General features: G+C 37.9%; 1 protein-coding gene across 1 annotated transcript in view; it reads left to right on the forward strand.

Annotated features, from left to right (window-relative positions):
• The window catches only part of ST8SIA1 (ST8 alpha-N-acetyl-neuraminide alpha-2,8-sialyltransferase 1), a 133898-nt gene that overhangs the window by 25196 nt on the left and 85609 nt on the right, over positions 1–23093 (forward strand). The window lies entirely within an intron of this gene.

Raw genomic sequence — 23093 nt, forward strand, 5'->3', positions numbered from 1 at the left:
CTCTTTTATCACTTCTGCGTTGTCTTCAAGCGATCCTCCAGTAGATGGTCCAGTGATTGAAAATCCAAGCTGTCACCATGATGTCATAAATAGAGACGGTCAAACCCTGCGTCTGGAGACGTACTAGCTGGTTTCCTTCTTTCTCTTTGATAATATGGGATAACTGTACTTTAACTCTTTTATGACTAACAATCTACCATGAATGTTAGTACTAGTAAGCACAGAAGAGGGAAGGCCACCAGTTCCACATCAGCCATTTTGTCAATCTGTCTATTATGCAGTAGATGCTGGTCCATCTAGTGGGGCTGAGCTGTGGGGGTCTGGATAGATGGGGAAGGCAGGCTCCCTGACATACTTTTCCCCCTCTTTTATGTCTCCTCAGATAAACCAACTCAAAGCCTCTATTCCAAGTGTACCCCTTGCCTTGCAACCCAAACACAGACACTTGTGGTGGAGCAAATACAATCAAAATATTTTTTTCAATAGACATTTTAAAAAATGAAAATCTGGCAGGGTAGCTTAGTTGGTTGGTTGGTTAGGTCATCCCAATACGCTAAGGTTGTAGGTTCGGTCGTCATTCAGGAATATACAAGAATCAGCCAATGAGTGCATACATAAATGGAACACAAATTGATATTTCTCTCTCTCTACCTTCCGCTCCCTTTAAAATCAGTAAATTAAAAAAAGTGAAAATCTCTAAATTTGGATTATGAGCAAATACCAAGATATAAATAGAGAATATCTACTGGTGCGAAGTATTTGACCACTGACTGTTCAGCTCATATGGCCTGGGGCAGCTTCCTGCTGGCCACACATGCCCTTGGCTCCATGGGCATTCCCAGCATATTCCAGATATAAAAGCACCTGCGTGAAAAGTTAAAGTACTCACCATGAAATCTGTAAATTGAGCTTATGCATAGATCCATCAATATTGGTATAATTAAGTGTACATTCCAAAGATTCTATTTTGCTCTCGAACCTCAGGGGAATCTGGCTTAGTTCCCGAGGTTCACTGAGTAAGGTGACATCTGAGGACAAGTGGTTACCTGAGCCCTCTGGCACGTGCTGGAATCCTCTTGCCTCTCACTTTCTGCTCCCTTGGATATTGTTTCATTTGCTACCCCTGTTGGTTTCTGCATGGAAATAACTCTTCCAACATTTGTTCTGTGCATTTTTTTTTGTTTTCTTTGTTGTCAAAACTTGAGTGTGTTTATTTGGTGGCTTTAATTCAGTGACTTTTCTTGTCCTCCCATTTCACCTGTTTTTACTTTATGTTGAAAATGAATTTAATAATAATAGTGACTACTTGAGAAATGTGAGAGGTTTGATGCAAAGGGACTTATATGTATGAGCTTATTTCGTGGCCTCTGCCACCCTCTAGGGCAAATACTATTTTATTTCTATTTTGCATTTGAGAAAATGAGGCTTAGAGAGTTTATGAGACATACCCAATTATGTGTAGTAGGAAATAGGGGAAGAACTCAAATTCATGGTATCTTGTTTCTAGGACCCACTAACTACGAGCAGTTACTATACCAGCACATTTATGGATGACTCACAGTTGAACTGTAACTAATACAGGTATCCCCCAAATTAAAGTTGTTTCAAAATTATAGCATAGCATTTTTTACAGTTATTTATTTAGGTTGTATTGATTTTTTTTATTGCTGTTCAAGCACAGTTGTCTCCATTTCCCCCTCCACCTTTCCCAACCCCAGCCATCCCCACTCCCCACCTTTGATCTTATCCCCCTTTGGTTTTGTCCATGTGTCCTTTGTAGATGTAAATATTCATCTGTATTATATACCAAAGGGTTAGCCCAATAATGGACAAAAGCTAAAGTGGGTTATTTTTTTGCTAAATTAACCAAAAATGTGATATGGTATTCTAGGTTTAGCACAGTTTTTAATTTGCCCATAATGACTGCTTCCAATCTTTTTAGGAATTCAAGTATCAAATTATTAGAAATTTATTTTGAAAAAATTCTGTGATGCCCCTACTTGGTTGGCATACCGAGTACAAAGATAGTCTGCCTTTTTGACTAATTTAGCAATGCCTAAAGTAATTTGTATTTACAGACAAGAACTGTAGCAGTTAAAAATCACAGCCAGTTCCCCACAACACTGACGATGTACTGATAAAATACGTCTTTTCTAGCTGTGGGAATTTCAAAACGGTGTGTGTCAGGCACAAAGGAAGCCTTTTTACACTGCCAAGGGCTGCACAACAGCCAGGCTGCTTTGCAGAATGTTGAATGGGAATCCTTGGTAAACTCTAACAACGTGGTAACTCTAGTATTTGAATGCTAAATTTTAATAATTCTTAAAAATTATAGATTGTTAGTAGGTGGTCCTTTGTCACAAATAAAAATCAGAATCTGTGTGGAGACATGGCACTTATCTATTAGAAATCAGTAACTATCTACTATTTTCATCATGTCACGTCCATCACTAGAATTTGTTGGTTTAGTATCCTGGCCAAAGTGATCGGAGCGAAAAAGCAGGAGGCAAGATTTCACAGGCTGATTAGTTTATATATCTATTTAGAGGAAAGGGGGAATCTTACTAATGTTAACCTTTTACCTTTAGAATATACACTGGAATTAATGGAGTATTTCATCAACTCATCTTGATTTTGGTTTAAGCACCCATAAACCTGGTAGAGGTGGTGGGTGTCAGCACCAGAATTTTACATACAAGCCCTAGAGAAAGAGACTTGCCCAACATCAAACTTGCTAGTGATCTCCTTTGTAGACAATTGCATACTTATTTGCCAGCTATATTCTGCCTTCTAACCATGGCAAGTACATGTGGCTTTATTAATTGTGCCCGGGGCTTTCCAAATTTAGGATATAATGGGTTAGGAAATTACCAAATAAATTATTAGTAAAGAAACAGGGTTGATGATACTGTATTCTGGCAAGTAAGAAAATAATAAAATACAACCATTTCATTGAAGACTTTACGTGTTAACATCAAAATGTAGAAAGGACATGATCTCAGTTAAAAAAAAAAAGCCACTCATTAAAAAGAATATAAAGCCTCACTCATTGCTGATGTTTTCTTCTTTTTGCCAAAGACTGTTGAAAAAAATTGTTCTGGACTGGCCCCAGCCTGTGGTGTTTGGAAACTCTGTGCCTCTGTACACACTGTTTTCTCCGACAGGAATTTCCTACCTTTCTCATGCCACTACTAGCCTGTGGCCTGTCTCACTAAATCCCCTTCGTCCTTCAATTCTCAGTTTAGGCGTTGACCTTAGAAAACCTTTTCCCATCTCCGATCACCTCTTCTCTCTCACCCTGCCCACCCCTTCAGCTACCACTTGTGGTGGTCTGTGCACTCTCTCCATGCACCAGTAGCTGTCCTGGGCTTGTTGATTTGCTGCTCTCTCTGGCCACAGACCAGGAGATTCTTGAAGTCAGGGACTGTGTCTTATTCACCCTCATTCTCAAAGTTCAGCACATAGTCTTTACACATACTCAGGGCGTAACCAATATTTAATAGATGAATGAATGAATGAGTAAATACTTGGGTGCTCTTCGTGCCCTTTGTTTGTGTCCTGTGTGTCTTTTGCAACCCGCGGTTTCAAATGCAGATGATTTATTCGAACACACTTATGGAGTTGAATTAATTTATGAGTTTTGACCTCATCAGTTCCTCTATTTTTCTTTGTCAAGGAAAACTAATTATGTTTTCCATTATCAGAGTGTCTGGGAACAGTGTGCAGCTGCTGTCTGAAACCCTTCCGTGGACAATAACGCTTCTCTTGGCTCTGCTGGTCAGCTTGTTTTTTTCTTTTGGTCTGTTGGTCTGTTCACTTTTGGGTCATCATGCTGATTTTCATGGCAAATGGAATGTTAACACATGTTATTAAGTACATATGGCAAATAATCAGCATTTTTTAATAGTCTGATCATTCTAAATCCACAGAGGCTTATGACACTGCCTTTTCATTGCTGTTTCTTTAAAAATATACACAGTTTTTTTGTACCTTAAAAAAGTGTCAAAACATCTTATTCAGAAAGGATAGCCACAGCTTCTCATAGGATTCAGTGGTGATAGGAGCATCATCATTTGGAGACATAGAATCTCTAGGCAGTACGAGTTACTGGGTCGAGCATTTTCCCAGCTCACAAGATGGCTGTGCCTCATGTCATTTCAATGACTTTTGCTCAGTCACAAGGGGACATGCTTCCTTGCCTCTCTCATAGGGATGCCCCTCTCCCTGTAGACAGAGAATTGCTCAGAGGTTTTTTTTGTTGTTGTTGTTGTTGTTTTTTTTAAGATTGTGCAGTCAAAAAAGCCCAGGCAGACTTTAGTCTGGACATGGGTTTATATCTTGGAAGAAACATTAGTTTCTCTTCTTGAAACTCTCTTTCCTTTCATAGCATTCTCTTTTGTTATGAAAGTAACCTTCTTTTAATAGTCAAATAATAATCACAATGAATTATGAGCGCTATCTAAGTGCTAGGTACTTTATATGCCTCATTATAATTCTTTCATTTGTTACCAATTTCATGCCCATTTTATAAATGAGAGAGCCAAAAACCAGAGTGTTAAGTGGTTTGGCCATAGCCACTCAGCAGTGAGTGGTGGAGTTAAAGCCATGTGACCCCGGAGCCTCTGTCCTTCCCACTATACCACACTGCCTTCCTCATCAGGCCACCCAGATCATAGCTCTGTGGTTTTGTGGTGCTGCCTAACTCCTGTAAAGATAAACAAAGTACCTGATTCATGGGATTGTGTTAAGAACTAAATGGGGTAATATATACAAAAGGGCCTGGCATAGTGTCTTGTACACAGTATGGAATGAGTACTTTTCTTAATTCTGTCCTTTGCTGTTGTCCCCCTGACTCCACTGATCCAGTCCTACCCCACCCCAACTTTAGACATCTCCTGATGGGCCCATCCTAGGTCTCTTCTGGTTTGTATCTCTTTAGGGTACATGATTAGTTCCTTGAGTTAAATAAAAGAATGTGGCTGTGACTCAAACTCTCATTATTATTAGAATAAAAAGGGCTAAGAACCGAAATTTAAGCCTTGGGACATAACCACATTTAAGTGATGTGAGGAAGAAATGCTGTTTCATCAGCAAAGAGAGGAAAAATAAACAGAGAGGCGGTGGCTGAGTAGGTTGATACATTGCCACGAATATCCAAGGCGGAGGAGCTTACGGGAAGGCAGGAGATGGTCAACAATGTCACATTCCAGAGTGGACCGGATGACTCAGGAATGTGGAAGGCCATTTCATTTGATTTGCTCATTTGGACGCATTTGGAGACCTTGGGGAAGGCAGTGTCAGTAAGGCCAAGGGCTGGAACCAAGGGAAGAGGCTGATAAAGAGAGGCGATAGTGATTTAATATGTGTGGTATGTAGACCTCCTTAGAGAGATTTTTGATGCCTGGAAGAGATGGCATATTTGAGGAATTTTTCTTTAGCTTAGGACAGGCATAAGTATTTTTATGGACAGAAATTAAGGGTTTGGTAAAGAAGAAGACTTTGAGGATGCTGGAGGGCAGGGATAATTGGTTTATAAATGTATGTCTGTTTTGAAGAAAGCCTGGTAACATAATATCAAGATCACAGAAAGAAAAAGTGGTTGTATTACTTTTTAATTTCCTCTTTATCCTTTTTTATTATTTCCTCCAAATTTTCTACAATAAGTATCTATTCATTTTTCTTTTTAATAGCACTATTTATAAATTATTTAGACTTATATTGATAAAGTAATATAACTTCATGGCACTAAACAACTATAGAGACATATTAGATGAAAAATACCCTAATTACTCATTTCTATTTATTGAAAATGATCACCATCAAAAATTTTCTTGGTAACCTTTCTTTTATACAGACACACACACACTTGCATTTTTTTATTGTTATTCAAGTAGTTGTCTTCACTTTCCCACCACCACTTTCCTCGGCCCCAACCACCCCCACCTCCTACCCTCAATCCTTCTCCTCTTTGGTTTTGTCCATGGGTTCTTTATACATGTTCTTTGATGGCCCTTCCCCCTCTTTCCCCTGTTATTGCCCTTCGCCCTCCCCTCTGATTACTTTCAGTTTGATCTTTATTCCCATGTCTCTGGTTCTATTTTGCTCACTTGTTTGTTTTGTTGATTAGGGTCCACTTATAGGTGAGATCATATGATATTTGTCTTTCACCACCCAGCTTATCTCGTTTAGCATAATGTTCTCCAGTTCCACCCATGCTATTGCAAAGGGTAGGAGCTCCTTCTTTTTTTTCTGTTGTGTAGTATTTCATTGTGTAAATGTACCATAGTTTTTTGATCCATTCATTTACTGATGGGCACTTAGGTTGCTTCCAGCACTTGACTATTGTAAATTGTACCATTACGAACATTGGAGTGCATAGGTTCTTTTGGATTGGTGTTTCAGGATTCTTAGAGTATAATCCCAGAGGTGGAATTGCCATGTCAAAAGAAAGTTTCATTTTTAGTTTTCTGAGGAAATTTGATACTGTTTTCCACAGTGGCTACACTAGTCTGCATTCCCACCAACACTGTACTAGGGTTCCCTTTTCTTTACAACCTTGCTAGCACTTAACTGTTTATTGACTTCTTTATTATGGCCTTTCTGATGGGTGTGAAGTGGTATCTCATTGTGGTTTTAATTTGCATTTCTCTGATGGCTAGTGATGCTGAGCATCTTTTCATATGTCTCTGGGCCCTTTGTATGTCCTCCTTGGACATACAAATACCTTACAAAATGGTTACCTCATTAAGACTAGCAACTCACCTGTCATCATAATACATTTATTAAAATATTATTTAATGTATTTCCTATTTTGTATTTTACTTCCTTGTGACTTACTTATTATATCACTGGAAGTTTGTATTTCCTAATCTGCTTCACCTTTTTTACCCATCCTCTCACCCCATCTCTTCTGGCAACCATAAATTTAGTATTTGTGTCTATGAGCCTGTTTCCATTTTGCTTTGTTTGTTTTGCTGTATAAATTCCATGACTAAGTAAAATCATGTGGTATTTGTTTTACGGATCGATAACTTATTTCACTTGGCATAATAACCTCTAGGTCCATCCATCATATTACAAATAACAAGATTCATTCTTTTTTATAGGTGAGTAATATGTCATCGTATATACACACCATATCTTCTTAATCCACTTATTGATAGATATCCAGGTTGCTTACATATATTGGCTATTGTAAATAATGCTGCAGTGAACATAGGGGTACCAATATCTCTTCAAATTGGTATTTTCATTTTCTTTGGATAAATACCCATAAGTGAAATTGCAGGATCATGTGTTAATTTAATTTTAAGAAACCTTCATACTGTTTTCCATAGCAGTTGCACCAATCAAATTTCTACCAACACTGGACTGAGGTTCTATTTTCTCCACATCCTCACTAACTCTTGTAATTAGTTGTCTTTTCAATGATAGCCATCTTGACAGATATGAGGTGATATCTCACTGTGGTTTTGACTTGAGTTTTTCTAATGTTTGTGATGGTGATCCTCTGTTCACGTATCTAATGGCCATATGTATGTCTTCTTTGGAAAAACATCTCTCCAGGTCTTCTGCCCATTTTTATTTTATTTTATTTTATTTATTTTTACTTATTTTTTATTATTTTATTGTTATTCAATTACAGTTGTCTGCATTTTCCCCTCACTACTCTTCCCCCGACCTCATCTCTGCCCATTTTTAAATTGGGTTGTTTCTTTGTTCTTTTGTGTTGAGTTGTATAAGTTCTTCATATACCTTGGATATTAACCCCTTATCATATATCTCATGTGTAAATATCTTCTTTTCAGTAGGTTGCTTTTTATATTTTAAAACCAGAAAATATTATCAAAAAGTCACAGGAAAAGATATTAAATTTAAAAAGGATAAGAATACCTGACGTCTGATTTTTTTTTTACTTCTCTTGAAAGACTGATAAAATTCTGAGAGGGAATATATAAACAGGAATGAACTTGTTAAGAATAAAGTGAGTGGAAAGGAGACAATAGCCAACAAAAGACATCAACTAAATTTTAGAAGAAGAAAAGCAGATGGTCCAGTGGTTTCTGTCTCGGAGAGTACAGAAATCTAAAACCGAATGCTTACAGCAGGGAGAGCCAGCAAGAAGGAAGCCCGTTCATGTTGCAGAATTCCCGAAAGACTCAGCAGTTAGAGGTGATGCTAATGAAACTAAACACAGGAAAACTAGTTAGTAGGGTTCCAAATCTACCCCTACTCACAGACACAAGTTGCCCTTGCCTATTTGTTAGAAGCCTGGAGATGAAACAGACAGACTCCGGACTGGGGACATCAGCTAAAAAGAGGGGAATTAAGATACATGTTGTGTTCTGAAGAGTAAGACTTCAGTCCCCCATTTTCACTTAGATCCCAGAATATTATTGATAGGCTTATACCTTACCATGATGTTGGAAGGTTCCTCTCTGGGGAAACTGACTAGTGCAAGAGAAAAGTCTGTGTATCCTGACACCTAGGGATCCTCCAGTGAAAGGGCTGGGTCCCTGGTGGATCACATCCTGATGAGGCCCAGCATCTGGTAATCACTACTCATGTATAAAGGCTTTCATTCAGCTCTTTAGTACTTCATTCTTAAACATAAAAGGGCAGCTAAGGATCTGTAAATATATCTAGAAAGCCTCTAACATGAAAGATAGAGGCAAAACAAACCAATAACAAACCAATAACAAACCAAAACAAACCAATAGAAAAGGCACACACCAAGCAGACAATGCACAAAGAAGAATACCTAACAAATGATATAGTTATGATTCACATGAAGAAAATGTATTGTACACACAAAGAATAGGGAGTATGAAAATAAAAATTTTTGATGATATGAAAGAATTTTCTGGTTTTATACATGTGGTAATAGAAATTAAAAGGTCAATAGATGGATTTATAAAGTACTCTTTAGAAAATAATTTCCAAAAAGTAGAAAAGAAAAATGTAACAGTGAAAAATGGAAACAAAAGTTTGATTAGTAGGAATTTTAGAAAGAGAAATATAAAAGAAAGGGAGGGTAGAAGTTATTAAAGAGGTAATTGAAGGATGTTCCCTGATTTTAAGGGACCACCAAATGTCTAGCACAATGAATGCAAAGAGATCTATTCAATGCATATCATTGTGAAATGTCAGAATCCTTACTTTAAAATGATAAAAACTTTCAAAGAAGAAAACTGATTATAATCAAATGATTTCATTTAAGAATGAAGCCAGAGTTCTCAAGAGAAACACTGCAAGTTAGAAAACAGTGGAAATGTCTTCAAAATCTGAGAAAAGTTATTTCTAAATAAGAATTTTTGTACTCAGCCAAATATTTAAAGATTGAAAATATGTACTTTGCTTGCACCCTTTCTTACAAAGGAACTAGAGTATATGCTATACCAGAATGAAGAAGTTGTTATAAAGACAAGAAAATGGATTAAGGAATCTGTGTAATACAATACAGAAAAGAGGTGAAGGCAATTTCCAAGGTTACAGGGATCTATGAAGGCTAGCAAGAAAGCAGCCGAAGTTAGAGCAGGAGGACAGAAGGCTCTGGAAGAGAAATGGAATGGATGGATTTCTTGATGTGTTTGACTGCACTGAGAAAATTTTACAGTTTGTTGAAGAATTAGAAGGGGAATTATTGAAAAGTACCTGGCAAATGAAGCAAATGAAAAGTTAGGCAATAACTAACTCCAGAAAGAACAAATTTAGAAAGGTTACAAGAAAGGAAATACAGTGATAGTATACTGCATGACTCATCTATTAAATAATACTTGTGACTTATATTATAAAAACAATTGTGTTAACTAAAATGTTTAATGTAATTTTGTAAGGAATGTGGGATGAAGAAAAGTCTGTTCAGGGTAAGATTAGAAAGTGATTTCTGGATATTAATTTTGTACCCTGTTGATTTGCTGAATTTATTTATCAGTTCTAGTAGTCTTGGTGGAATTTGGGGGTTTTCTTTTCTCTATAGTATCATGTCATCTGCAAATAAAGAAAGTTTTACTTCTTCCTTTCCAAGTTGGATGCCTTCTATTCTTCTTGTCTGATTGCTATGGCTAGTATTTCCAATACTATATTGAATAAGAGAGGTGAAAGTGGGCATGCCTGTCCTGTTTCCAATCTGAAAGGGAGCACTTTGAGTTTTTGTTCATTGAGTGTGATACTGGCAGACTGGCAGTGGGTTTGTCATATATGGCTTTTATTATGTTTAGGTGTGTTCCCTCTATTCTCATTTTGCTGAGAGTTTTTATCATAAATGGGTGCTAGATTTTATCAAAAGAATTTTCTGTATCTATTGATATAATCATGTGGCTATTATCTTTCATTATGTTTATGTGGCGAATTACATTTATTGATTTGTGAATGTTGTATCACCCTTAAATATTTATATGCCAATTATGAACTAACAGAAAAGAAAATTAAGAAAACAATCCCACTCACAATTGTCTCAAAAAGAATAAAATGCCTAGGAATAAACCTACCCAAGGATGTAAAAGACCTGTACTTGAAAAAGTATAAGACATTGAAGAAAGAAATTAAAGAAGATATAAGCAAGTGGAAGCACATACCATCTTTGTGGATAGGACAAATTAGCATCATTAAAATTTCCATGCTACCCAAGACAATCAATAGATTCAGTGCAATTCCTATCAAGATTCCAATGATGTATTTCACAGAACTAGAACGAATATTTCAAAAATTTGTATGGAACCACAAAAGGCCCCTCATAGCAGTAACTATCCTGAAAAAGAAGAACAAAGTTGGAGGAATCACACTACATAATACCAAACTATACTACAAGGCCATAGCAATCAAAACAGCCTAGTACTGGTATAAAAACAGAAACATAGGTCAATGTTACAGAATAGAAATCCCAGAAATAAAGCCACACCTTTGTAGTCAATTAATATTTGACAGAGGAAGCAAGCACATACAATGGGCCAAAGATAGTTTGTTCAATAAATGGTGTTTGGAAAATTGGACAAATATGTGCAGAAAAATGAAACTAGATACCTTGTTACATCACACATAAGAATAAATTCATAATAAATCAAAGACTTAAATGTTAGACCCGAAACCATAAAAATCCTAGAAGAAGACATAAGCAGCAAACATAAGCAACTCTTGGACATTGTTTGTAGCAATTTTTTTATTGGGAGTATCTCCCTAGAGAAGAGAAACAAAAGAAAAAGTAAACAAATAGGACCTCATCAAAAGTTAAACTTTGAAAAGTTTTTGCAAAGGAGATCAAGAAAATAAAAAGACAACCCACAGAATGGAGAAGATATTCAGCAATACATCTGATAAAGGAGCTAATATACAAAATTTACAAAGTATTTACAAAACTCAATACCAAAAAACCCCCAAACAACCCAATCAAAAAATGGGCAAAGTACCTGAATACACCCTTCTCCAAAGAGGACAAACAGATGACCCATAGACATATGAAAAGATGTTCAATGTCACTAATCATCAGATAAATGCAAAAAAGACCATAATGAGATGTCATCTCACACCTGTCAGAATTGCTGTCATCAATAAATCAAAAAAGAAGTGCTGGCAAGGATGTGGAGAAAGGGGAACCCTTTTCTACTGTTGGTGGCAGTACAGATTGGTGCAGCCACTGTGGAAAGCAATATGGAGATACCTCAAAAAATTAAAAGCGGATCTGCCTTTTGACCCAGCAGTCTCACTTCTGGAAATATATCCAAAGGAACACAAAAATAATTTAAAATATAAGTACCCCTATGTTCATTGCAGCATTATTTACAATTGCTAAGATATGGAAGCAGCTCAAGTGCCTATCATATATGAGTGGATAAAACAAGTATGGGACATTTCACAATGGAATTCTACTCAACCATACAAAAGAAAAATCTACCCTTTGCAGCAGTGTGGATGGAACTGTAGAACATTATGCTAAGTGAAATAAGCCAGTCCAGACAAAGACAAATGCCATATGATTTCACTCGTATATGGAATCTAACAAACAAACTGAATAACATGCAAAACAGAGAGGCTCATACATGGAGAGCAGATGACAGATAGAGTGGTGGGGATATAGGTTAGGGGGTGGAGAGGTTGAGCAAAAAGGAAAAAGGACTCTTGAACATGGATGGCAGTGTGGTGATGGCAGAGGGAAAGGGGCCTAAGGGGACAATGATGGGGGATTGCCTAAGGGAGGGAGTAGGGGCTGCTGGGTGGAGGGGTCAAAGGAGGAGTATCAGGATAACTGTAATAACACAATCAATAAATTTCATTTAAAAAATTTAAAGATTAATGGGATGGGAGTAATAGACAGAAAACTGTACTTGAAAAATAATTAAATAAAAAAATTGAAAAAAAAATTTAAAGATTAAAAAAGAAAATAAAGAACATGGTATCTTCCCCTTTCCTAGTAGTAAATAAAATAGGGAGATGGTACAAATAATTGAAAAATAAAAACATTTATTTACATGATAATCAGAAATGTGAAAACATTTACCTTTTTGGTAAATGGTACAAATAATTGAAAAATAAAAACATTTATTTACATGATAATCAGAAATGTGAAAACCCTTACCTTTTTGGTCCAGACCTGGGGGTCCAAATACAGAAGGAAACTCTTGCTTGTGTTGCATTATAGTAAGTTTAAACTCTGTTCCTATTTTGCTTTACTAAAAATAAAAATTAAAAAGAAATTATATTTACCAATGGTACCTCAGACAAGGGTTTAATATCCAAAATATATAAAGAACTCACATGACTCCACTCTAAGAAGACAAGCAACCCAATTAAAAAATGGGCAAAGGACTTGAACAGACACTTCTCTAAGGAGGACATACAGAGGATCCAGAGACACATGAAAGATACTTAGTATCACTACCTAGAAGAGAAATGCAAATTAAAACTACAATGGGATACCACTTCACACTAGTCAGAATGGCCATCATAAACAAAGCAACAAACAACAAGTGTTGGAGAGGTTGTGTGGAAAAGGGACCCCTAGTGCACTGTTGGTGGGATTGCAGACTGGTATAACCACTATGGAAAACAGTATGGAATTTTCTCAGAAAACTAAAAATGGATCTGCCTCTTGACCCAGCAATTTAACTGCTAGGATTATATCCTAAGAACCCTGAAACACCAATCCAAAAGAACCTATGCAGTCTAATGTTCATAGCAGCACAATTTACAATAGCCCAGTGTTGGAAGCAACCTAGATGTCCATCAGTAAATGAATGGATCAAAAAACTATGGTACATTTACACTGTGAAATTCTATACAGCAGAAAGAAAGAAGAAATTCCTACCCTTTGCAACATCATGGATGGAACTGGAAAGCATTATGCTGAGTGAAATAAGCCAGGTGATGAAAGACAAATACCATATGATCTCACCCATAACAGGAACCTAATCAACAAAACAAACAAATGAGCAAAATATAACCAAAGACACTGAAATAGAGAACAAGGGGACAGTGACCAGAGGAGGGGAATTTCAGGGGAAAAGGGGAAGGGTTTGCAGAAACAAGTATAAAGGACACATGGACGAAAACAAGGGGGGTGAGTGGAAACGGGAAGGAGGTGGGGAGGGCTGGGGGGTGGGCTGGGATGGGAGTAAAGGGCAGAAAACTGTACTTGAACAACAATTTAAATAAATAAATATTATGATGGGAAAAATTAAAAGGAAATAAAAGATGGTGTAAAATCTTCTGAAGCAAGAGGAAGCCCATTAATACTTACTTTTTAATTCAACAAATGCTCATAAACATTTATCCCAAGAGAATAGTCATCGATGTGTTCACAAATTTAAGCATGAGAATGTTAACCCCCAGGTTGTTTGTAGCATCGATAAATTGTAAACAGACTAAATCCCCGTTTCAAGAATGCAAGTACTGAGCCTATCTTTTACTGCTGTATCTTCAGTTTCTAGAATTGTGTTGTATTTTATACATACTACATATAAAATGAATACTTGTCAAATGTTTATTGACTAAGGGAATGATTCAATTAGTGTGTAAAAATGCACACAAAACAATGTACTAATAGTGGTTATCTTTGTGTGGAGAGATTATTGTGGTGTTTATTTTTGCCTATTTTTCTAATTTGTATTTTTGAAAATTTCTAAAATTAACATTTTAAATTTTAAAATTAAAAAATACAACACATTGGCATTTTTTAAATAGCTTTTAATAAAGAGGAGAGGGCTAGCAGTCAATGGAATTGAGGCTAAGATAGTTTTATAACTACTGTACTTACCTCTGAACTTCCTGATGACCCAGACCAGAGGAACAGTTAAGGAATGGATCAAAATAATTTGTATTGTTTGGTAAGTAGAAATTCATACTTTAATGTAATTATAAAACATTTTCCTGACACTAAATTCAAGGAATAAGTTATGCAGATAAACAAGACTATGGATACATAATAAATACTATCTTTTCATTGCTATTTCATGATTGCTATTCTTTTAAACATATTTTATTAATTATGTGATTACAGTTTTCCCAATTTTTCCTCCTTTCCTCCTTCCACCTGGTACCTCCCATTCCCTCCAGCAATCTCACCCTTATTTCGTGTCCATGGGTCATGCTTATAAATTCTATGGCTACTCCAATACTGTTCTTTTTTTTAAAGATTTTATTGATTTATTTACTTTCAGAGGAGAAGGAGAGAGGGAGAGAAACATCAATGTATGGTTGCCTTTTGTGCGTCCACTGCTGGGAGTTGGCCTGCAGGGAACCGGCCTGCAACCCAGGCATGTGCCCTGACTGGGAATCGAACCGCGATCCTCTGGTTCGCAGGCCTGTGCTCAATCCACCTAGCTACACCAGCCAGGGCTCCAATACTGTTCTTAACATCCCCCTGTATATTCTGTACCTACCAATTTGTACTTCTTAATACCTGACCTTTTTCCATTCCCCCCTTTCCCCTCTCAACTAACAGCCCTCCAAATGATCTCCATTCTGTATCTATGATTCTGTTTCTGTTCTGTTTGTTGGCTTAGTATTTGTTTTTAAGATTCATTTGCTGATTGAATTTATTCACATTTTAACATTCAGTTTGGATCATCTTTTTATTAAATAAGTCCCTGTAACATTTCATATAAAAAGGGCTTGGTGATGATGAACTCCTTTAGCTTTACCTTGTCTGGGAAGCACTTTATCTGCCCTTCAACTATAAATGATGGCTTTGCTGGACAACCTAGTAATCTGGGTTGTAAGTCCGTGCTTTTCATCACTTTGAATACTTTTTGCCAGTCTCTCCTAGTGTGCAAGGTTTCTTTTGAGAAATCAGCTGACAGTCTTATGCGAATTCCTTTGTATGTAACTCTCTGCGTTTCTCTCGATGCTTTTAAGGCTCTCTCTCTATCTTTAAACTTTGGAATTTTAATTATGTGTCTTGGTGTGGGCCTCTTTGTATGCATCTTGTCTGGAACTCTGTGCTTCCTGGACTTGTTTGTCTATGTCCTTCACTCAATGAGGGAAGTTTTCTGTCATTATTTCTTCAAATAAATTTTCAATTTCTTGCTCTTTCTCTTCTCCTTCCAGTACCCTTATGATTCAAATGCTATTACATTTGAAGTTGCCCCAGAGACTCCTTAGCCTATCCTTGTTTTGGGGGGATTCTTTTTTCTCCTTGCTGTTCTGATTGAATTTTTTTCTTCCTTATGTTCCAAATCATTGATTTGATTCTTGGCTTGATCCACTTCACTGTTGGTCCTCTGTAATTTTTTCTTTATATCACTTAGTGTAACCTTCATTTCTTGCTGGGTCTTTTTTATGTTGTCGAAGTACCCAATGAGTTCCTTGAGCATCCTAATAATCAGTGTTTTAAACTCTGCATTTCATAGATTGCTTCTCCATTTTGTTTAGTTCTTTCTCCATAGTGTTTTTCTGTTCTTTCATTTGGGCCCTATTTCTCTGTCTCCTCATTTTGCCAGCCTCCCTGTATAGCTGCTTTACTTGCTGTCTTAGTAGTGAAGCCTATTGTACATAAGTGCACTGGTAAGTTGGCTGGGATGGGGCCTTAGGTAAATGCCAGTGCAGGGAAAACCGTGTGAACCAGATTGATGGAGTTTTGATGTGGTGTCCCACTCTTTGGCTCTGTGTTGGTGAGGGCTCAGAAAGGAGACAATGCTGCTGCCTGGCCTCTAGAATTTTGTCCAGGTGGAAGCTGTCCCCCAGCACTCATTCTGATGCCAGACCCTTGGATTTCTTCCTATATGCCATTGGTGTGAGCCAGATTGATAGAGTCTCAGATATGGAACCTGCCTGCCAGCTCTGTGACTCTGTGGAGGAGGGTTCAGAAAAGGGACAGTGGTCTCTGCCTGCCCTTTTGTCTGAGAGAAAGTTGCCCCCCAGCTCTCACCCTGATGCCAGATACTTCAGTTGCTTCCTGTATATCACTGGTGCTTTTCAAGCTGCTGCCTTGGTGCTGAAGCCCAGAGAGAGCGAGTCTGCATAAGTCCTAAGTCCATTACGGGCCCTTTAAAAGGTGACTCCTGAGAATACTGCAGTTGCTTCCACCACCCCAATCCCCAACTTCTGGTTTTTACAGCCAGAAGCTGTGGGGATTTATCTTCCTGGTGATGGAACCCTGGGTTAGGTGGTCAGGTATGAGGCTGCAGTCCCTCACTCCCAAGGTATCCCTTCCTATTTTTATTCACCACATGTGGCTGTGGGACCACCCATTCCATGTCTCCATGTCTCCACATCAGTCCACACATCTCTGTGTCTCCACCCCTCCTACTTGTCTGGACGAATGTTTCTTCTTTAATTCCTTGGTTGTTGAACTTCCATACAGCTTGATTTATGACAATTCTGGTTGATACTTGTTTTGTAGTTGTACTTTTTGCTGTGGATGTGTGAGGAGGTGAGCCAGGTTTACCTTTGCCTTCATCTTGAACAGAAGTCATGACCGGTATTCTCGATGTCGCTGTTTCTTTTGCTGACCTTTGATAAAAACATAACTTTGTAATGTAACTTGGTGAAGGCATTTTACAGGAGGTTAGTTAATTCACAGATTTTTCAACTTTTGTATAGTGTACAGGTCCAAAAGCTCTTTCTAATTCCAAAGTGACCAAAGGGATTTTTAGCCTTGCTTTCCCAAATACGTTTCTACCAAATAGAGTGAGTCTCTCCCTTGAAAACATGCTCTTCCACTTTTGTTGTATAGCCAATTAGATTGCTCCTCCCAAATCCATAGGTTTTGTCTGCGTGGATGCAGCTAAGCACTTCCCTTGACCTCCTCAGATGTTGTGAGGGATTCCTCCTCAGCAGGGACTCTGTAAGCAATTCTCCTCCATCCCCTGTAAGAGACAGATTCAGAGTGACCTTAAGGTTAAGGAAGCATACATGGCTATGGCTTGCTACACATTTTCATCTGCAGTACTTATACCACCTCCTTTAAATTTTTTTTGTAATGCCCATCATTACCCTCAGTTCTCATTGGGTTCATAGGCATTTGACAACTATGCTCTTTCTTTAGCAGTAAACTCAACATTGTTGGACTTCTCCCAGTCTCGTTAGCCTCTAACCACTGAATCCATCATAGTAGGTTTATGTAGTCTCTATCTAGTTTCTCTACTATGAATCTATCATAGTAGGTTTGTTTTCAGTCTCTTTTAATCCTTTATTGACAAACTAAAAAAAATTACCCATTTCATGTCATTTTCCTCTTCTTTTGCTAATTGTTGTTTCTTTTAGTCCCTCTTTGTCAGATGACTCATTCCATCTATGCTTGTAATATCCTTTGTTTTCTCAGTGCTTTCAGTTTTGAAGAATTATCTGTACTTTTGTTTCCGTTTCCAAGCCTACATTTCTCTGTAACTGTTGCTGTCAACTCTCTCAACACCTCTGCACTTTTCTGTCACAATGGGGGGCAATGGTATTCACAAGCAATTCAAAATTCAGTACAAATGTAGCTAACATAGCAACAAAGTGAGGATGCTGGATGGATGAGGCGAAATGTCTGCCTGTTTTCACAATATGTGGTAGTAAGCTTAGCTGATATGTTTGACCTGAAGAATAACCCTGTTCTCATCTATGAAATTTCATAGTGTGCACATTTAAAAATCATTATTTATTTTCCTAAAAAATTTTAATTGTATTCATTCCATTTTCATTTAACCCCCATATACCCTCCTCCCTTCTGCAATCACCACTGGTGTCCACTTCCAAGAGTCCTTTTTCCTTTTTGCTCCATCCCTTCACCCCCCAACTCTCCCCCAATAGCTGCCAGCCTTCTCTCCATCTATGAGTTTGCCTCTAGTTTCCTTGTTAGTTCAGTTGTTCGTTAGATTCAACATATCAGTGAAATCATATGGTATTTCTCCTTCTCTGACTGACTTATTTCACTTAGCATAATGTTCTCCAGATCCATCTATATTGTCACAAAGGGTAAAATTTTCTTCTCTTTTTATGGGCAAGTAAAACTCCATTATGTAAATGTCCCGTAGTTGTTTTATCCACTCATTTACTGATGGACACTTGGGCTGCTTCCATATCTTGATGATTGTAAATAATGTTGTGATGAACATAGGGGTGCTTATGTTCTTTCAAATTAGTGTTTTGGATTTCTTAGAATATATTCTCAGAAGTAGGATATCTGGGTCAAAGGGCAGGTCCATTTTTAATTTTTTGAGGTATCTCCATACTGTTTGCCACAGTGGCTGCGCCAGTCTGCATTCCCACCAACAGACCACTAGGATTCCCTTTTCTCCACATCCTTACCAGCACTCGTTGTTTTTTGATTTGTTGATAATAGCATTTCTGACTGTTATGAGGTAATATTTTACTGTGGCTTTAATTTGCATCTCTCTGATGGCTAGTGATGTTGACCATCTTTTCATACATCTGTGGGCCATCTGTGTGTCCTCTCTGGAGAAGTGTCTATTTAGGTCTAAAAACAGTTGTTGACTTGCATGTGATTTGACTTGATATAGGGAAAGAATGTAAAGAATCAACTCCTAGGGGGAAATCAGCTAGCATCCCTTTGTCTCTCCCAGTACTCATTCCTTTAATCACACATTTGATGAGGACTAGATTATAGCCCATTAGAGGTTGTCGGCAACCTCAAATGCTGATATCTGTGCTGAGGAAATACATTTTAAACAAGCAGGTGGTACCGCTCCTATTCTGCTAAGAAAATTGAGGAATTCTGGCTTGTGTTGTTACACAGAATCCCTTCCTGTGGAAATGGGTCATAAGGCAGAGCCAAATTTTTTCTCAGAAAATAATTTTGAATCTGTTCAAGTACTGGAACAGTTATAGAAATACCAAAAGTATGTAATATATCATGGAAAAGGCAATTATGGCCTGGAAGAATTTGGGGACAAATGCCTGAATCCAAGGAGCTTGACTCCTGGACTTACCCTCCTAAACTTTGCCACCCCCATGCTCATCTTAATGTTTGTTGGTTGAGTTCCCTCATCTAGAAGAACCTGTGTGATTTGGAAAACTCATAATACAGTTTCTATGACTTTTGTCTCCTCCTTTTTATTTGGTTTGCCTTCTGCTAACTTCTATTCATCTTTAACAGAAATGATCTTAGACCTAGCAAAAAAGGAAAAGATGTTCCTGAATGGAGCTCTTAGTTTTGATACATGATGTCTTGGCCCCCTAGTGCTATTCGGTAATGCCACTGATCACAATTACATAGAGAAAGGCCACTGCATCCCACCCTGCTGGGTAAACTTGTGCATTGGAGAAACAGCTCAGTTGTAAATCAATGTCATTTGTAACTTGGAATATCTGCCACTTAGGCATAAGATTAAAACTCAGTGGAGTGTGGGGTTTTATGCAGAACCCCGTGTTCTCTCAGATCACTGCTCGACCACTTCTCTGAGTGGATGCACGGGCCCCCTCCCTGTGTTCCTGCCCAAGCCTCCGTAGTGAATTTGTTGCATTCCCCCAAACCTGTGTTTTAGTTGCAGCCCGCTGAAAACATGGTATCCAAATTTGATGTGTATCCACTTAACTGTTTCATTGTGATGCTATGAATAGACCAAGAGAGAGATAATTTTGTCCCTAAAGATTAAACATATGTAACTGAAAAATTCTCTTTGTATCCATGGGACTTACTTCTTCACCTCCATCTGGTCTTTCCTAAGTGTCCCCTACCCAGTGAGGATTGCTTAGTCCCCTGTTAAAAACTGTACCCTGGCCTCCTTACCCACATACTTGATTTATTCTGTTTGTCTGGCTTCTCCATTAGAATTTAAAAGAGCAGGGTGTTCCCTGCCCCTCCCCTCCCTCCCCTACACTGTAGTACCTAGTGTAGAACTGGGCACATAGAAAGTGCTCAGTAAAGATTTGCTCAGTGAATCACATAGTGAGTGCTGTACAGAGGAGCCCAGTCACTTGCAGTAACTAAAACAGCAAACAGGTGACTCACGAAGGGTAGTATTAGAATCCTTCTGGCTATAGAGACAAGTAAGCATACATAGCATGACTGAAGATAGGCATTCACTGAAACCTTTCCTGGAAAGATATAGGTTCTTTAATTCAAATAATCCTGTATGCTCATGAAGTGCATGACAAAACAAATATATATTAGGAAAAACAAGATCCTCCTTGAAGTATTTGTGCTCGAACAATTTCTCCTTTTCTGTTCTGCCTCTTTTTGGAGAAATGCTGGCTCCACGTAACACAATCTACCTCTCTTTGGAACAAACACTTTTTCTTTCTCATGCAGTCATTTCAAATGTGATAAATAAAATGATGCTAAATAAAATATTACTTGCTGTCTGAAGTAGTATGTAAGAGCTGTTTTTCTCCATTTTTTTGTATTCCTGGCAAATTATCCAGAAGATTAATCTTTGAAAATACTTTTTACCTGTAGAAAACACTATTTTAACCAATAAGCAAATGGAAGTACTTCTACTCACCATTTAAGGGAATTTTATGAAAAATCGGATGTATGCAAATAAGTCAGTAAAAGAAAGGCAAATGTCATATGATCTCACTTATATGTGGGGTCTAAAGAATGATATAAATGAACAAACAGAACAGAAACAGGCTCATGGAGGTGGAGACTAGCAGAGATGGTTGCCAGAGGGGAAGGAGGTTTCGGGGCTGGGAGGAAAAGGCGAAGGGCTTGAGAAGTGCAAATTGGTACTTACAAAATAGTCATTGTAAAGTACGGCATAGGATACATCGTCAGTATTATTGCGATAACCACATACGGTGAAAGGTGGGTGCTTGAAATATTAGGGGAACATGTTGGAAAGTATACCGTCGCCTCCCCATTATGCTGTGCACCTGAAATGCACCCAAATAACATTGAATGTGAACTGTAACTGAAAAATAAAATAAAATAACTAGATAATACACATCTCTACCACAGATTGAGGGTATATTTTGAATCTCTTACGCGGACAGAAGTTCTGGCCTCTGCCACAGGGATGGCAAGGCTGCCACGTGTGCCCGTGGCCTCCCCGAGGGCAGGGCCCCGCTGCCTGTTCGCTCCAGGGCAAGTCGTGCAGGAGTTCGCTCTGGATCCTGGGCCCTCAGTCAGCAGTCACTCCGGACTTTTAAACTTCCTTCCAAACCGATCATTTAAGACAAAGATTTCTTTAGTTTGGGGGAACAATATCTTTTTCAGGGGGGCTAAAGATTGATAGCCCAATCTTTACCTTCCACCAGTTCCTATCGTGAATCTGCCATTTAGAATAAGAAACTTCTCTGATTTCGTCGTAGGCCCCCAGATTCCCCACTTAAAGAAAAGCCCTCTTTCACTGGATACCAACTGGTTAGCTTCTCCTCTTTAAAGAGTGAACGTATATTTATCATCCAAATTGGGATGTGTTTGGGAATGGATGGGGGTAACTATTAAAACATTACATCTAATAAAATAATAATAAGTTAGGATTCTTGGAGGTGAGCAGAGTCGTGTGTTCCCTAATTACTAAGAGAATGAAATGAATATTTATCAAGACCATTTAATGTGCTTAGTGGTGCTTTACATGCACGATCTCAATTTGAAAACCTTCTGTGTTGTGGAATGTGGCCACATTTTTAGCAATAAATCTGAGGCTCTGTGACATTAACCCAAGGACCTGATATATAATAGTCTAAAAGGAATTTTAGGAACTCAACTCAGGACAGTTTACAATAAGGACTATTGATTTAGCTGTTTGGAGGAAATGGCAGTAGATACACATTTTGGCCAAAAGCCAAACGTTAAAATTTATAATTGACTGGTTAGATATTAATGGACTAGAAAGAAGTTTTTGGAGACAAGATTAAATCTGAAGCCTTCTCACACCTTACCAAACATTGCGAAGTCAAATTTTGCACACTTGGCACCGTGGTGAAGGAAACACTTCGTTGGCACTGTCAGCTCATGTGGTCCCTGTGTGGCGATTCTGCAGTCCTAAAGGGGTGCTAGCTATAATCAGACTAATGTTCAATGTACAGCATAAGAAACTTGGGATTTATCAGTCGGCATCTCTGAAGTCCTGGGTCTGCTACTACTGGAAACGTTTACCAGTCTAGAGCAATTATCTTGACAATCGTTTGTTTTTTGGTCTCCATGGACTAAAACTGAGAAGCACTGACTTCCTCAATTTGAATTTTGATTAGTGAGGACAAAACATGCATTGAGATTCTTTTGGCTCTCTAATGGTCTCTTCTTTCTTTGCTATTTATTATTTATTTCTTTAATCAACATTTATTAAATGCCTGTTCAGAGTATCAGCCACCATTTCCGGAGAAGAGGACCCAGTAGTGAATGGAAGGTGAAGTCCCTTTCCTCACGGTCTATGCTCTGGGGTTAGGGAGACGGACAATAAGCAAACTGTAAATTAAATCTCTAGTGTTTAAATAGTGTAAATGCTGTAGACAAGAATAAAGCATGTAAGAGGGATATGAGAAATTCTCTATTAGGACTGGGTCATGATGATTTCTCATGATATTTTTAAGAGCTTTTTTCCCTCCTGAATTCATTAGGGCCAAATGTGGCATTTAACTATTCATTCTTCATAACAAGATATGAAGTTTCCAACTAGGACAGTTTTTGAAGTTTCCAACTAGGACAATTTTTCCCTGAACAGCTCATTGTCTAAATGAAATTAAGTAACTGCAAATTAAATATAATTTTT

Source organism: Sturnira hondurensis, unplaced genomic scaffold (assembly GCF_014824575.4).
Source record: "Sturnira hondurensis isolate 20B ecotype Veracruz unplaced genomic scaffold, ASM1482457v3 Scaffold0021795, whole genome shotgun sequence".
NCBI classification, from domain to species: domain Eukaryota; kingdom Metazoa; phylum Chordata; class Mammalia; order Chiroptera; family Phyllostomidae; genus Sturnira; species Sturnira hondurensis.